Source organism: Balaenoptera borealis (genome assembly GCF_965194805.1).
Source record: "Balaenoptera borealis genome assembly, chromosome: 15".
NCBI classification, from domain to species: domain Eukaryota; kingdom Metazoa; phylum Chordata; class Mammalia; order Artiodactyla; family Balaenopteridae; genus Balaenoptera; species Balaenoptera borealis.
In genome coordinates, this window is record NC_138871.1 from 78,450,228 (window position 1) to 78,468,772 (window position 18,545).

The following is an 18,545-nucleotide window of genomic DNA, read 5'->3' on the forward strand; positions in this document are numbered from 1 at the left end:
CCTCGTGATCATAGATTTGTTTCCTCATTCATTCATTTTCAAAAATATTTCCAAAGATGTTTCACAATGTGTCTCATCACAGGATAAGCATACTCTTCTCCTAAAGTTCTACACCTTTCTATGCCTTGATGAAAACCCAATGTTCTGAATCACCCAAAAAAGACAGCTTTATTTTTTTAAAAAAAGACCTCGCATACTAGTCTCAATGTATATATAATTTAGTGTGTTCTTCTATTCGGGTCTTTGAGATCTATATTCTAAAAGCAGGCAGCTCTCAATATCCAATTAATGAAAGAGGTCTGTTCTCCAATTGCCCTGGGGTAACAGGCAATGGTTTTCAAAATGTTAAAACAAATGCACCAGCTGCATGAAACGTATACGGGACCGCTCTGTACTACCTCTTACAACTGCATGTGAACTTACAATTATTTCAGAATAAAATTTTAAATTAAAAAAATGTACTTCTTTCAACTCAACTCTCCATTGAGTAAAAATGGACATAAAGCCAAACTAGTGTCTTGATGGAAGGTGGCTTATTAACTTTCAGTTACGGGATCAATCAGACCATTATGGACCTCCATCCCTTCACCTTCAAAAAATGCAATAATCAAACATCAGAATGACATCACCCACTTTGAATATTCTGCAGGTTGATTAGAAAATTTGTGGAAGTGTGAGGCTTGGAAAAACATGGAAGGAATTTTACAAATCCTGTCTCATCTGCGTGAAAGCTATGAGGCAGTAAAGATCTTAATGAATTCATAGTGGGAATAAGATTTACTAAGGGCTTGTACCCAACCTTCCATCGGGGAGCAGGGGGGAGGGTGGGCAGGGCGTGGCTTTCAGGTGAGGGCAAGCAAGGTGCAGAGGAAGGTGACAGCTGGGAAGACAAGAAGTTGATGGAAGAAAAAGCATTAAAAAAAAAAAAAGACTTGCTAAGATTCATCTGGTGTTCCAACATCTCTTCGGGATTATATAATATCGAACAAATAAATAAACAAATAAATAAATAAAAGGAAATGTTATTTCTAACCAAATTTCCTTCTTTCCTCACCTCCACTACCACTCTCACCCTTAACCCTGCCTTTTCCTCACTAGATTCCTGCCACTGGCTACAGGCCTCAAGAAAGAACACTTGAAAAGGAATATTTATTTATTAGGATACACTCACTACTCATTCATTGGCTCTCTCTCACTCCACAGATTTTGGACAGGGTCCTCACTTGGGACGCTCCAAGGGCCCCTGTGGATGAATTGAAATCAAGCATTGAACGTAATAAGAGTGCTGTGGTGTTTTAATGGCTTGAAAGTTTCTTCATCATACTTCTTCTATATTCTGGTAGAGCAGACTTGAGTTTCTCAACCTTGGCAATACCTGCACATTATTTTGGGCGTCCTGTACACTTAACAGCATCCCTGGTCTCTACCCTTTAGATGAACAACAACTTTCCAGTTATGACAATCAACACGTCTTTAGACATTGCCCAATGTCCTCTGGGGGGCAAAGTCAACAACCCCAGTTGAGAACTGCTATGGTAGAGGAAACACTCCAGACCCTTGGTATTGGGATATCTGCTGTTGGAGAAGCATATTTGAGAATGCATTTGAGAATGCAAATTACAGTGTCCTTTGCCACGTGGGTGGCTTCAGGAATGAACAAACAGCTTATAATCCTTTCTATCCCCAGAAGCATTAACAGTAGGCTGGGCACAGTAAAGTAAGGCTGGTAGGTTAAGAAAATAGCTAAAAGGACAAACGGAACTCATTTCTGGGGCCCTTACTATGTGTTGGGTGCTTTGCATATATGTTCTGATTTCATCTTCACAGCAGCTCCATATTTAAATGAGTAAACCAGACATCTGAGAGTTAAGACATTTATCCAAGTTCATGCAGTTAGTAAATAGAAGAGCTGAAATTTGAACTTCAGTCTGCCCTGCTTTCTAAGAGTTGAGATAAGGCTAAATCCAAAAAGTCTGAAGTTTGTCATGCAGATTCCTTTTTAAAACTGTCCAAAAAGAAGCAGTTGGACCCTATGTCTGTCTCCTTTGATATTTCTCAAACCCCAGCTGGATGGTGTTGCCCACAAGATGGGATGGAAGGAGGTTAAGGATGTTAATGAAGAAGATGATTTAGACCTCTGAGCCCTTGCTGGAGATCTGTGATCAAGTCACCAGGAAATGTCACAGCTCCTGGGTAAACCGCAGGGGAGGGCGGACTGTTGTGGTCCCGCTGTGGCTGAGCTGGAACCGTGCCATGGAGAGATTCAGCAACAGCGTCTTTCCCTTTATACTTCATTGGAAGATTTCAATTCCCATTTCTCCAGATAATCCAGAAGTATATCCGGGATCTGAGTCTGTTACTGATTGTTCAGTTTGCTGGTTTCATAAGCAAATACTTCCCCCTGGTGGCACTTGTTAGTCACTGCATGTACTACCTCTCAGGACTCACCCCTGGGAAACTCTGAGGCTGCGGTTTAGGACACAATTTTCCCTCACCCTCCCAACCCTGGTAACTCCGCACGCAGCCATTGAAGGCAGAGAAATACTTCCTATGATTTTAACCCTTTAAAATGTATTGATCCTTGAATACGATCTTTCTTGGTTAATGTTTCATATGCTCTTAAAAAGAATGCATATTTCACTATTGTTGGTGTATTGTCCTATAAATATCAATAAAAACAAGACGTTTGATAGTGTTTTTCAGGTCTTCTAGAACCTTCCTGATAGTACCTTCTGTCTACTTGTTCCACCAAGGGGTGGAACCTCAAACATCTCCAAGCCACGTGAGGTTGTTTGTTCAGCTTACAGTAACCTCGTGTCTCCCTTCTTTGTCCTGCTTCATGGGATGTGACCCTATGTGTTCATGGCTTGATATTTAGCAAAAAACAAAACAAAACAAAAACAAGGGAAACCTTATGCAGATTTCTGGATCTCTTGATCTGGTTCTTTCCTTTCTGTGCTTTGCCTTGCACACTCCCACCAGCTCAGTCTCCCAGACCTCAAAGAGCTGTCTCTTCATCTCAGTGACACTGTGGTGCTTTGCTTGGGCTCCCCCTCCTTGTGTGACTGCCAGAAAGTGCCTGCACACAGAAAGGCAGCGTCCAGCAGGCTTACCTTATTTATTTTCCTTCTCTCAGTGATCCCGGTCCTGTTCTGCCCCTTGTCTAATATGTGAAAATAGTTGTTTCATATGTTTAGTTCAGTTGTCTGATTGCAAGTCTGGAATCTGTTACACCATCAGAGTCCAGAGTTGAAGTCCCCAGTTGCCTGATATTAATATAGCCATACTAGATTTCCTTAGGTTATTAGGTGTCGGGACTATCTTTTTCTGACTTTTTAGTTTAAGTTTTACTCTGTCCTTAAATTTTCGGCTTTTTTTTTTTTTTTAACAGCACGTAGTTGGAATTTTAAAAACATAGGCTGAAAGTCATTTTCTTTTAACTCAAACGAGTAAGGTCTATTTACATTTGTGGTAATTAATATTATAATGAGCTTTATCTACCATTTTGTTTTGTGCTGTTTGAGTTACTTTCAGGAGAGGCACCTATAAAGAAGTGAAGTAGGCAGAACTGGGCAGAAAGAGAAGGTGAGCAAAAATGCAGATTATTACAACTGAGGCCTCAGCTAATCCTATGGGGAGCTCTGGAGCTGAGATAGCCTTTTAGAAAGTTCCAAATGGAGACAAGAGGGGCTGGGTCTTACGTCCTTGTATCAGTCATTGGCCGCGGGCCACCGCTTACGAGGAGCATGACCTTGGATAAGGCAGTTCCCCAAGCAAAGGGCCATTCTCTGCGAGAGTCATAATTATAAATTATCAGCAGCTGATAATTCCAGATGCTGAGACCAAGGTACCTGGGCTCTTGGAAGGGGATCTGGGTGGCATAACACAATATCCACTCACTGAGGATTTCCTGGTGGGGGGATTATAGAATCTTAGAATTATGTAATCTCTAGTTGGAGGATGCCCTCCTTCTAAGGTGAGGTTTGAATATCCCTTGCATAGGTTTGGTGTTGTCTGAGCTGAGCCTGGAGAAATGGAGATCTTTGCACAAGGGGATACTGGCGAGGAAGAGAAACAAGAAGAAGGGGTAGTGACATGAGGGGCAGAGACAGAACATGCAGAACAATCTCTGCCAGAGCAGGATTCTGGATATGTAGACAACTATTGTAAAGGGGAACAGCAATCTGTAAGGTCGTTAAGAGTAAGCCAAATCAAATAAATATAAAATTACTCTTGGAGATTGTTCTCGTCCCGGTTCTATGGCTGGCTAGCTGTGTGGCATTCGGTGTGTTACTTAATTTCTGAGAGACTCATTTTACTTTTCTATGCAAATGGGGAATAATAATACAAACTTCCTCATATAGTTTCAATGAAAATTAAATCAGTGACCCACAGAAAGCTGGAACCCCAAAAGGTGATAACCTTAGTGCTAGAGCCGAGCAATAAATGTCTCACTACACATATGCACACACATAAGACCCAGCCCCTCTTGTCTCCATTTGGAACATTCTAAAAGGCTATCTCAGCTCCAGAGCTCCTCATAGGATTAGCTGAGGCCTCAATTGTAATAATCTGCATTATTGGTCACCTTCTTTTTCTGCCCAGTTCCGCCTATTTCACTTCTTTATAGGTTTATCTCCTGAAAGTAACCACGAATAAACCTGCCTGCGACATTTTGTCTCAGAGTGGTTTCTGGGTATTTAATCAAGAGCAGTTTGTGTCAGAGTGGATCTAAGAAGTGGTCCAAGGAGAAATGGGAGGGACACGGACAGTTTTTGTTATAAAAAACTGTTGCTTAGCATATCGGTATAACATTTTAAAAATTGTGTTGCATTTTCTAATAGGGAATATGCCTTTATATCAAGTACAACTCCTTATCTAACGTCCATGATGTCCCTGTAAGTTTTCAGAAATGCATCCTCATGCCATAATAGGAACAGGCAAGACTCCATCACTTACGGCAGTGTCCAGAACAGGAGGCTTCTCTTCCTCCTGACTCTCCCATCCTCACTTTTCCTGGCTCCTCTTTGCCATCTTCTCAGGTAAAGCGTTGCCCCCATCCAACAGCAGAGGGCACCCAAGCCCATATTCTGATCCCAGAGACACACAGATTCCCACAGCCTTAGGGCACTTAATTTCAGAGAACTTTGGTGCTGAAGACTAAAATCAAACTATCAGTCTGGAGTGAAGAGTATAAAAAACTAACAAAAGCAAAATTCACAAATATTGAGAAAACTGACTCCTGGAATAAACCCAAAGCACAAGAGGAGGCTCAAACCCGGGCTGCATTTTAGCTGTCTCACCTCAGTGCCTCATTTTCTGAAATCTCTGAGCCAATGAGTCAAATGCCTCCATAAACTCCTCCGGTCACCCTCCCATTCAGTTCAGCTTTGCTCCTCTTCCACTTACTGGCCAAAGGTCACTAGGAAGCAAATAGGACCAATCACAGTCATGACCCCAGATGGCCTCCAGATGGAAAGGAAAGGATAGTAGGCTTTTCCCTCCATTGACAGCTGGTGTCCACAGTCTAGGCTCATTGACTTAGGTACCACAGAATGTGTAATAATCTTAGAAGAGAAATTAGAAGCATATATCTTGCCTTATTGCTCACTGGTGATCAAGGATGTCTATATCTATTTTGCAAGGAGCCCAGCAGATTAATCACATAAAACAAAAGTATGTTCTCAGAATATGAACTAGGAGAGTGGACACAATCTAGGAGTAATAGCATATGAAACTCTTTCTAATGTTCTAAGGAAAAAAAGCAAATAAAGAAAATCATGAACATTACAGTTAGAAGGTTCCTTGAGATCATCTCATCCAAACTTTCTAATTTTGCAAATAAGGCAACAAGACTCAGAGAATCAAAGGGTGAATCATCGACAAAGAGAACAAGAAACCAGCAGTTGCTGGGTTTATTCAGATGCATAGTTAATTTATTTGCATTGCTATAGTGTATTCTCTTGTTCACGTAGATAATAATTTATTAACACACTCGGTTTGTGTTCAGTGTTTTACTATTGTAAGCAATGTGTTATGTGTGTCCTTATGCATATTTTCTGGCACTCACAGGGAAGAGTTTCTCTAGGGCAATTATCTAAAAGAGGATAGCTGGACTGTAGAGTACACAAATTTGCAAGTTTTCTAGATAATGCCATACTGTTTTCCCAAAGTGGTGGACATAATTTACATTCCAACAAGCGGTGGGCTAATATTCCCATTGTTCCGTATCCTTAGCAACTTTCTAATTTTTGGAATTGTGTAACTTCATAATTTTGTCAATCTGGTTGGTGTTTCATCATGGTTTTAATTGGATTTCCCTGATTACTAAAGAGACTGAGCGTATAGTTTAAGTACTAAAAATGTTTCTTTCTCTGTAAACACTTATTGTCCTTTCCCCATTGTTCTGCTTTTCGTCTTATTGATTTGTAGTAGTCCATTATATATTGTGGATATTTCTCCTATGATGCTACATTTGTCAGGTTAAAAAAAAAATCTATTTCTAGTTTGTTAAGAGATGTTAGTAGTGATCAAATGTTTAATGTCATCAAATATTCCTTTAACATTTATTGAAATGATTCCATAGCTTTTCTCCATCAGTCTCTTCACATGATGTGGCAGGCACAAAACTGTTTACATCCGAATCCCTGGAACCTGTGGCTGGTAGCCTACATGGTAAAAAGCACTCTGCAGAGGGGGGTTAAGCCTAAAAATCTTGAGATGGAGAGACGATCCTGGATTATATGTATGGGTGGGTCCAGTTTAATTGCATGATTCTTAAAAATGAAAGAGAGTGGGTCAGAGAGATATGGTATTAGAAGGACTCGACCCACTGTTGCTGGCTTTGAAGATGTAGAAAGGCAACCATGAGCCAAAGAATGCAATGGCCTCTAGAAGCTGCGTCAGCACTCCGTTTACAGCCAGCGAGAAAAAAGATAGCTCAATTCTGCAATCACAGGGTACTGGGTTCTGCCAACAACCCAAATGAGCAAGGAAAGTGATTCCCTCCTGCAGCCTCCAGAAAGTAATACAGCCTCACCAGTACCTTCCTTTTAGCCCAGTGAGATCTGCATCAGACTTCTGACCTTCTGAATGGTAAACTCCTATTATTTAATCCATTAACTTTGTGGTGATATATTACATCAGGAATGGAAAACTAATACATATGGCAAATCATATTAATAGATTTTCTATTTTGAATCAACCTTTTATATCCCACTTGGAGTTTCAGCTTACACAAGCAATGGTTATTATTCAGCTAAAGACTCCAGGGGACCCCTTTTTAAACTTCTGGAATTCTTTATCTACATATGTTCCTCTTCTCCAGTACTTTCTCCAATACTTCTTCTTTTTTTTTTTTTTTTTGTCTCATTCACTCAGTGAGAACGCATATTCCACTTGTGATCTCCTCCCTAGACTATCATCCAGAAAGTATAATCCTCCCTAAAGATTACATTCCTGCACTGCCTGTTCCCCATATCTAATAGTAATGGTATTTTCAAATACCTTGTTGTTTACGGCAGGAAGGTAAATCTGTTTCCACTCATAGCATTATTGCATTGTATTCTGGTCCCTTTCAATATATATGTGTATATTTGTTTTAGAATCGTGCATAGACCACAGGCTGTTATATTTCTCCTTAATTATCTTTGATGAGGCAGTTTCATCTCAGCTTGCTATTTCCCCAAAATAGAACAGGATGGATATTCTTGACTCTCTTCCATATTCATTCAAAAAGTCGCTAGAAGCTCTTTCTCTAGATACTGGGTGGAATGTTGCTGTTGGGTGAAAAGTGTATCTGAGGGGAGATTACCAGAACTTGGGGAATATCCAACCCTGGAATTCTGTTTCTGAGTTTCTCTGTAAATGTAGGAGTATCTTCACTGATTTTAGTATATGTTTTAATCTTTCAAGGATGGCTAGCACCTAGGTTTTGGGTTTCATCATATAGCCATGAGTCAGTTACCCACTTTGGTGAGAAGTTGTGTAACAGTGAACCATTTCCTGATACTGTTTGGTGGGTAGATGTATAATTTCTACTGAATTGGGCCTATTGCTGACAAGTTGGTTCATGTCCATATAACACCTCTCCTGTTTGGAAGCTGGACCAGAAAAGACAGTGTTAAAGTATGTTCATGCAGCTTCTCTTCTTACCCTACTATCTCTGCTAATCTATAGAACTGGAATAAACCATGAATTTGTCTTCCCTGCTTTATATGTGTCCTATTTATGCTCCAGTCTTATTAACCAAGCACAGAGATATTCGTTGGGGCCTTCAGAAATTCTTATCCTTTTTTCCACTGAACTTTGATCTTAAGAAGCATTGTTCTTTGTCAACTTCAGATCCATCTCAATTTGATAAAAATAAAATTGCATCTGACAGATATTTTTCAGATTGTAATATGAGGTTAGGGACCTTTCTTAGATGTAGCATAGCTGAAATTTTCTGTATCATTTCAGTGTGATGGATGGCAGAGCTTTAGGTAAGTATACAGTTACTTTACCACATTTGCTGGACAAAAGCAAAGCTTTCCAAAATTCTCAAAAAAAAAAAAAAAGAGCAAATTCTTCCATTCCATCTCCCATCACTGCAGCAAGGTGGGACACAGAACACTTCTTTTCCCTCCCAAGTCTTTGGTTCTGCGTTCCTCTGGTGTAACTTGTCTTTTTCTGTAATTAAGTCCACATGATTATTCGCCAGCAGTCCTTTCGAGGTTATGATTATTGTAACATTGGTACTTCCAAAGAGACTGTAATGTGGGGAGAAATAGTCCTTAAACAGACTGGAGGCATTTAATTGAGATTCATTGTGCACATTAAAATGCAAATGTTTGTGATGTTCATCATAAGAGAGCACACTATCTCATGCAATATTTAACAGGGCCCACAGCACAGTGCAATTAAGAGCACATTCCAGAGAAATGTGATTTTCGCCAGGATAGAAAATATACCTGATTAGGTAGGGAAGGTAAAATGAAATCAGAGCACCCTGGTTTAGTGTGGTCAATTACAAATGCATTCTTACAATTGCTTCATTATGGGAAATCCAAACTAAGAGAGAAATTTCTCTGAGTGATCTGAAAATTCATTCCCTTCCTGTTAGACAGCATGAATAGGATGTTAAATGTTATCCTTCTACCTGTAATTACAAGGATTAACACCTAAAATCCAGAATATGCTGTGAGTTCTTCCATCAGTATTTTATATCTACCCTTAAAAAAAGATAATTGAGAAAGAGATGTGCTTTACTTTAGTTCAAAGTTAAGCAAACATTGAACAAAGACAGAGATGCCTGGTGTGACTGATCAACTACTCTGGAGCCTTTCAGCTCCTTCTCTTCAGACCAGAAGGGGAGAAAAAAAAGTATGCTGTTGTAAAGTTCTTATACTATAAGTGATATAATATCATTTGAATGTGGTTATAAGTTAAAGATGTGTATTCTATACCCTAAAACAACCTTTAACATAACACAACAAAGAGTTATAGCTAATATCCAACAAAGAAAATAAAATCATAAAACATACTAAACCTAAAAAGGCAGAAAAAGAGGGACAATGGAACAAAGAACAGATGGGACAAATAGCGAATTCCCAGTGACTACATTCTCAAGGAAGAATGAAAATGGCTGTGTGGTAGATGTTAGCGATGAGGGTGATGTAGCTGGTGGGCAACAACCTCAAAAAGCAGGGCGCTTGGACAAAGGGGAGGAGTAAAAGCTTGGAAGTAGTAATAAGGGTCTAAGAAAATGTCAACCCTATTTCTGGGACACTTGGACCAAAATATAATCTAGTTGTTGAGTTGGCAGAGATTATGAGACCTCCTAATACATCTTACTTGGGTTACAGAATTGAACCTATGTTCTGGGAATATGAAGTTCCTAATATCCCTAAACTGAAAAAAAAATTTTTTTGATAACGTTTTTGTATGAAGTTCCAGGAAACATTCTCCAGCTGTGGCGCCATGAGGTTTTGAGCAGGGCCACAGGGGTGGGACCAGAGGGGGCTAAGACCACCAGCAGGACATTGTTGGAGCTGATTGGTTAAGGCCTGATTACCACCCCCCAACCCCACACACACTGGAATCCCAAATGTCACAGCCTGGGTGGGTTTCTGTGTCCAAAGGATCTGCTCATGAATGCTTTACACATCCTCCCCCTGCTCTGGCCTTTACTCCGGAACAGGAGTGATTGACTGTCCCCAGAACCTTGGACAGGAGAGCAGCAATCTATCATCCTGTGCTGGCAGCTCTCACCAAAGCCAACGGCTGCCCCACATCCTGGGAGACAAACGTCACATGTGGCTTTCATGTGATCCTTCTGCTGCAGGACTTGGGCCATGGGGAACCAGTCTTCCATCCAGATATTCTAGTGAGTAGCACTCCATGTGATGGACTCTCTCAGAACTTGCAGCTAAATTGAGCCCCCGATCTCAGCCTAAACCTGTCTTCTCAGCCTCTCTACATTCATCACCATTGGGGTCTAATGATCCACAGAGGGGCTGCTTTCCTTCTTATCACACGTGTAGTTCCTTCGGAAGCAAAAATAAGATGTGAGACTTGGATGAGGCTTTAGAGCTCTAGTACAACACCCCCATTTCATTGGGTTGGCTAAAAAGTTTGGGTTTTTCCATAAAATCTTATGGAAAAACCCAAACAAACTTCTTGGCCAACCCAATATAAAGGGAATCGGAGGCGCAGAGGAGTAAGGGCCTTGCTGAACACACGTAAAGGTGAGTATCAGACACGAACCAATCAAGCTGACCTCTAGGCAGATGCTGTACCTACTCTCCCTGACATTTGAAAGACCACATGACCATAAACTGGGGTCTATGAACCTTATCCAGGGAGCCTTCCAAGAAGACCTCTGCCCCATATAGATGGCTCCCTTTCATTTAGTTCTAGCTTGAAGTGCTTTTTGAGATAACTCAGGATCTCTGTGGGTTGGACTGTGGCACGTCCCCAAATTTTAACTGCAGCAGACACAGTCTCACTATAGCTGAAGCAAACAGACATTTCCTATTACTTGTCTCTGTAACCGTTTAGGAATCCAACCTGATAAATGTCACTGGCTGTGGGAGGTGACAGACAGGTAGGAGACTGCCAGGGAGTTGTCATAGGATGAGTGACAGCTGAGGGACTGTAATATTTTCCTGTCAAATAAGGAGACAGAAAAGAAAACTACGTGCCTGGAGCATATCAGATTATCTGTATTCAGAGCAGGGAGGTCAGGACTTGGAGTCCATGGACTAGGAGAGGAAGATGAATTAAGTCAGGTGGATTCGTGGGGCACCGATTTGAGGCCTACCTTAAGCTGGCACCACAGAGAGAATGAGATGGGAAGGCATACACCTTTCCTTGAAGAGTTCACCGTCCGAGCAAAGGGACAACAGTATCCGTACAGACCTTGGCCATGGCGCTTGTTTGTCATATGATTTCCTTTAGAATAGGGACTATCCTTCATGAAAAAAATGACATGAGCAACAATGAATGAGACAAATATGCAAATATGGTCTCCACTGTCATAGAGTTTACTTAGGGGGGGCGTGTGTGTGTATACATATATACATTTACACACATAATAAAAGCTTATTACACAAATAAATGTGATCTTGCTAAGTGCATAGCTCTCATTCAACTGATATGTTGGGAGATGATTCTAAAGACTTCACTCAAGCGACGTAATACTACAGAGTGGTAAAATGAGCAAAGGCTTTGGAATTTGAGCACTGGCCCTGCCACTAACCATTCACATCACTTGTGAAATTATTTCATTTTTCAGGTTACCCCTGCCCCATCCAACTTCCCCACTCACCATCTTGTTGCAGGGATCATACTGTGAAGGTTCTGGAGGTTACTCTGTGAAACCAAGACAATGAGAGTGGATGTGCAGGAGACACCTGCTCGGGTACACCTAGTGACTTGGAAAGAAGGAGAATAGGCTTGTCTTCTGGGACTTACACTGTGAAACCAACACAAAATGGGAATTGGCCAAGTCATGCAGCATCACCTTGAGGAAGTGGAATGCTTCCCAGGTGAAGGACCTGGCTAACTGAAGGTATCCACCTCTCATCAGAAAGGCACGGTAGCCTCCAAAGCACAACAAAAGTGAAGTCACTGAGGAGATGCCTCTAGGAGAGGGGTCCCTGTGGCTGATGGGGACGTGGGTATCTCTACTCTATCAGGAAGATAAACCCCCAACACAGACACAGACACTTCAGAGCTTGATGCTCCTGCATTTCCTGATAACTTGCCAAAGTTTCCACATTTTGAGTTCACTGATCTGATCTTCCATCAGTTCTGCCATATGAATGACACAAATGTGACCACCTCCACCCTCCTCTTGGCCATGGCCACAGTGCAAGCCCCAGTATTTCTCATGCAGCAGCTTCCCAACATCTCCCTTCCCCCACCCACTCCACCTCGATCTCCTTTCCAATCGTTCTATATACTACAGCCAGAAAGATCTTTCTAAATCATAAATTTTATGTTACTTTCCTGCTTATAACCCTTCAATGATTTCTTGTTATATTCAGTATAAAATTCAAATGCCTTGACATGGCTCAAAAAGCCTCATAAGCTGGCTCCTGCCAAGTTCTGCAGTGTCATTTCAGATCTGCTCTCCCCTCCTGAGACAATCTCCTGCCACACCGCACAAATGCCTGTTTCCTCTACGGTGCCCCTTCTTCCCTCTCTTCCCTGGCAGCCTCTCATGTGTTCCTCAGTCTCCACGTGGGTACCACTTTCCCTGATCCCTCAGCCCTGGCCTGGATGTCCCATCATGTCTCCCCAGAGCACCAGCACCTACTTTACCTCTGCAGTTACTATATTAGATTGAATCGCTTGCTTACTTTACACACTGTCAACTAGACTGTAATCTCTTTACATGCGGAAATCATAGCTTCACCTCCTGTGTTCCAGGTTCTTTGTCTGAAAGCTGGAGATGATTATAGCCATGACCTATGAGGCCATTATGAGAATCAAAAGAGCTAATATATATAAAGCACTTATAACAGTTTCTGATGCAGAGTAAGCACCATATGAGTAAATACTTATATATTGTGATTGCAATTATTACTGTAGCTATTATTATTATTATACTCTTTCCTGTTGTAACTTTAGAATATAATATACTGTATGTCAAGTAGGAGTCAATAAATATTTGCTGACTAAGAGAATTAGTTTCCTACATACTAAGCAACCATCTGATTTTTATCTGATTTCCTACTTCATTTGATTACTGGGAAATTTTAACCTGGCCAGGACTAAAAAAATGTCTTCTACAACTGACAACCACATTTTTCAGGATGCCACAAAGCGGTCATTTTGGTTTTATGCATCAGTCTCTTAAGCTTTGTTAGAGTGAGTCAGCCTCCGCAAGCCAGGTCATCTCTGGACTACCGAATTTGAGGTGCTGAAAACCTAACTGTGTATGCTGTTGAAACCACTAACCGGAGCATCACATTTTAAGGTTTTGTCTGGGTGGAGAAAGGGGCCACTTATTCCCACCCCCCAGGGCTGCTCTTAGTGGTTATAATTCAGACATGTCTCCTTCCCACAGTAAGGACAGCTGCAGCTTCCAGAAAAGCACATTTGCAGGCATGTTGTAGTCATGCATGCTTTTTCAGGAGAGAATAGGTCCCTTTAATTTTTTGTGAGAATTGTGTAGTGTTCTATGTTTCAGAGTTAAGGATCATTTCATTGTGACTTTCAGCAATATAATTTAATGATTTGGGGAATAATTGTTAGAGTCATTGGCAAATAGGATGATCCCCTTTTGCCTTACTAATGGGTAATAAAGTTCCTCCTGATGAATTTTCTTCCTTTTGGATACGTTGAATAAAACTTAAAAAGATAGAACCCAGATTTATAGCAGTCGTTACTCAGGTTTGCAATAAACTTTACCATCTCCTTTCATACCGCTTTCCTCACTAAAACAATATTAAATACAGGATTTGTTAGCTGAAAGCTGCACACACATATCTTAAAGGAATGAAGATAATTAATATTGATTGCATTTCTACCATATGTTGGCCCATAAATGAGAAGTCTTATTTAATCCTTGTGATAATCTTCTTTTGGCAGGTGAGAAAATTGAGGATCAGAGAAGTGAGTTGACTTGTCCAAGGTAACATAGTTAGGGGAAATTTGAACTTGGAACCCAGGTCTATTTGTCACCACAGACCATGCCCTTGTCCTCACCCCAGTGAATGATTGGAGAGTTTAGTGCTGTATCATCAAAAGCAGTGACGTCTAACTTGGGAGGGAGAGGGAAGATACTATTCTAAGGTCAATGGAAATATACATATATGCAATTATGCTTTAGCAGACAAGAAGGTTTGGGTTTTGCTACGGTGGTTTGGCAGTGGGTGAAGGAAATGGAAGTGGATTGGACCACTAGGGTGAGAGTTACTGGGAGAGCTGTTGCAAGAATTTGACAGTTGTGACCCTAAGGAGAAACTTGGTGATTAATGTCAAATTCCTGTAATGGTTCTTTCCATAAGGGGTTCTGTAAGCATTAGAAAAGGTAGCTTAGCTTCTGTTTTCCATATATTTCCCCAAAGATCTTCAATTTATGCTTGGTTCAGTGACCCCTCGAAGAAAAGCACTTAGGGATGGTGTTGGGAGGGACATTAAAAGCTGGAACCAGGTAAATGTAATCTGATAAGAGGACACGTGATTCCATTGTTTCCTAAGCTCACTAAATTGACAAGAGACTTCCCTCTTCACGGAGGCAGAGATAATTTATGACATCCATTTTACTATCTGCAAGGCTCAACATAGCTTTATATAATGGCTCTTGTTGTCTGCGTGGATTGTTTTTCCTAGGGCATGCTTTAATCTATTTAGAGTAAATAATATCAGTCACATTGCTCACAGTCGGGATTAAAAGCCTCCTTCCACCACTTTCCAGCTGTGTGATCTTGGGCACACGAGGGAACCTTACCTTGTTACTGCTCCCTAATCTATACAATGACAACCATCATTAAGTACACCTCCCTTGTATGTTGTAAGGACGTCATGAGCATATTTACCTACAGTTCTTTGAAGAGCACCTGCATGGTGGTAGTGGTCAAAAATATTAGTGTTTGTTATCATTATAAACCCACCTCCATTCCAAAGTATCCAATGCACACTTAACAAATTCTTACTAATCTTCAAATTTCAGCTGAAAAGTTTTGTCCTCTAAGAAGCCTTTCACAACCGTCCCCTGCCTCTTTCTAAACAGAGTTGATATTTTCCTTTCTCTGAGCCCTCTGGTGGCACTTTGTTTACCCATTCAGTCAAGACACATTTATAGAGCTGAGGGTGTGCCAGGCACTGCAAAGACAGAGCTGTCAGGGAAGAAGCCACTGTCCCCAAATTGCTCACGGTCTAGGAAGACATTGCAAGTGCTACAGTAAGGCAGCATGGCAGCACAGAGGAGGTTTTTCGCTCAGACATCAGTCATTTCTCAAACTGTGTAAAACCCAGGGACAGCCTCTGAGACCACATCAGCTATGTCTACAGTTTTTCCTCTCTTTTCTTTTTCTTTATTCTAGATCGTTCCTCCATGTATCATTTAACTTTCTGATCTCCCCTCTCTTCTTCTCTTACCCTTCTTTACTGTGTCTGGGGATTTGTTCTCTCCTTTTCCTCCCGTTTCTCCTTTTTTCTCTTTGGGTACGAGCTATACAAGGAAGTAGAGGACTATTTGGCGAGGTCTTCTTAGAAGACGTGGTGCCCAAGCTGAGTCTTCAAGGCAGAGAAGGATTTAGATAGAGAATGGAGGAGTGGGGGGAATACAGATGGAGTAGAAAGCAGCAGTCAGAAGGAGCATTAAATGTGAGATCCCTGAGGAGAAAGAAAAAGAAGAAAAGCATATGCATGGATGGTGAAAAAGGTATGAAGTTCATTCAGGTTTGGGATCCCACAAATGTGAAATGGGATTGTCAGGGGAGGAGGTAAGTCAGGCATTCTGTACTAGGTTGGGTTGTATCTCTGTGGGATGGGTTCTAAGTCGAGGTTTTAAGGAAGAAGTTGACATGATCAGATTTGCATGTTAGATCACTATTTCTATGTGTAGGATGGAGAGAAAAAGTTTAGCTGGTTATAGAGTGTTAAGTGATGCTATTGAAATGGTCCAAACAAGAGATGCTGATACTTGAAGAGGATATTAGCAAGATGGTTCAGTAGTGAAGTATGTACGCTGTGCTTAATCGCTGGGTCCTAATCCTGATTCTGCCATTCACAGATGCCAAGAAAAAATGTGACTGCCAACGTCCTACATTCCCAGCCAAATATTTTAGCACTTGAACATGCCTCACAGATATAGGTTTTTTGTCCAGGTGGTCAACTCTTTAATATAGAGAAACAAAGAATCAGGGATCTGTGCACTAGTCTACCATCAGGTTCAATAGATAAGGAACATGAGGTCTACCTATTTATTAATTCATTGATTGATTCATTGCACTTGTACTGAAAGCTTACTAAGTGTCTAGCACTGGGTGAAATGAGCATGTCAGCAAGCAAGACAGACCAAGTTCCTGCCCTCTTGGAGTCCACATTAGTTGCACATAATAAACACGTGAATGCAAATTATTATATCAAGTACACATGCTGTAAAAAAGATAAAGTAAGTTAAGAGGATAGAGTTTGATCAGAGTGGCAAATTTTTATAGGATGGAGAGGGAAGTCCCCTGTCAGAAAAAAATGTGATCTTAACTGAAGTGAGAGAGGCAACCAAGCAAATGTTGGGAGAAAAGTGTCCCAAGATGGAGAAACAGCAGGTGTAAAGGGGCTGAAGCAGGAGCTCATGATGCTTCTCAGGGATCAGCAAGGAGGCCGGCACTGCTGGAACAGAAGGCGTGGGGTAGAGGGTAGCAGGAGATGAGTCAATGAGGTAAGAGCCAGATCATGAAGGACCTTATTGACCAGTGGCTTGGATTTCTTACTTTAATGTGATGGGAAACAACTGGGTAAAAACGGTGATGCTCTAAGACTGACAGGGAAATGTAAAAAGGAGCTGAGTTTTGGACGTGATAAATTTGAGATGCCTGGTAGATACCTAAATGACAAGGATAAGTAGGCAGACGGGCATATGAATTTGAGGCTCATTTGGAGAGGTTAGGAAGACAAATCAAATTTGGGAATCATCAACAATATCAAGTCTTAGGACTGGAGGTGAACACAGAAGGAGAAGAGAAGTTCTAAAGATTGAATCCTGTACTATCCCAACAGTTATAGATTGAAAAAAAAGGAAGAAAGTCAAGCAAAGGCGACCAAGAAGAAACAACAAGTAACAGGGGTGGCCACAGAGGAGAGTGAAGAAAGTTTCAAGAAGAGGGTAGGTTTTTAAAATGTTACTGTGAAAACAGCCTTTTCCCTCACCTCTTATAAATCATGTAAAACCAACAAGGGGAATGGAAAGAAAGGTGTAAACCACATCTTTAAGGGAGCCAGAAGAAAGCTATAACCACAAAGCAGGCCAGAGGTGCCCAAAGCAGAGGAGTATTGAACAGGGCTGTGGGGAAAAAAGCAGAAATGTGAAAGCCATGGCTGGGTATCTCAGAAAGTGCCATCTAAATGATCTTCTCAGGGAGGGGACATGCTGAAGTTCACATGGGGTCCCTGGGTGCACATCCAACAATGGGTGCCTCCCTGGAGGCTGTTTGTTCAAGAAACATAGTGGGGAGGACTGAATGAAAAAATCACCTAAGGAGCATAGGGAAGAAGAGGAACTTTACATTTTGAACAGTCCTGCAGATGCCTGTAGATGACTGTCTCTGGTGTGTGGAAAGAAATAAAGGCTAAATGAATTCACACACACCACACTGGGAGGTAGGAAAATTCCTACTAGCCTTAAGTACTTCTCTGTTCCTTCACCACAAGCAGGTTCTCCAAACAGCTGGTCCAGGAAAAAGTCAACTACTTGAGATAAATAATCAAAAAGGAACCAGAGTAAGCATTATATAGACATTAGAAGAATCAAACAAATAACAACAACAAAAGAATGAAAGAAACGGAGAATACACAGTATATAAAGTACTTTCATCAGAAAAATATAGCCAGGGAGAAAAGGAAAATTGTGATCAAACTTTCATTATAATGTAATGGTTACTACAGATTAACTAAATCAATATCCACTCCAACTCCCTTCTAGCATTTTGATTTTGTTTTCTGCAACTTTACTGAATACATTGATTAGTTCCAACAGCTTTTTAGTGGATCTTTAGGATTTCTTACATATAAGATAATACCTTCTGCAAACAGAGACAGTTTTACTTCTTTCTTTCTGATTTGGATGCCTTTTATTTATTTTTCTTGCTTGATTTCTCTGGCTAAGGCTTCCGGTGGTGGGAGCAAGCATCCTTGCCTTATTCCTAATACTTGAAAAAGAGCTTTCCAACTTTCGCCATTGAGTATGATACTAGCTGTGGACTTATCATATATGGCCTTTATTCAGTTAAGATTTGTTCCTTCTATACACAGTTTGTTGAGCATTTTTATCATGAAAGGATATTGTTATTTTGTCAAATGTCTATTTTGAATTAGCTTAAGCAATAAAAGAA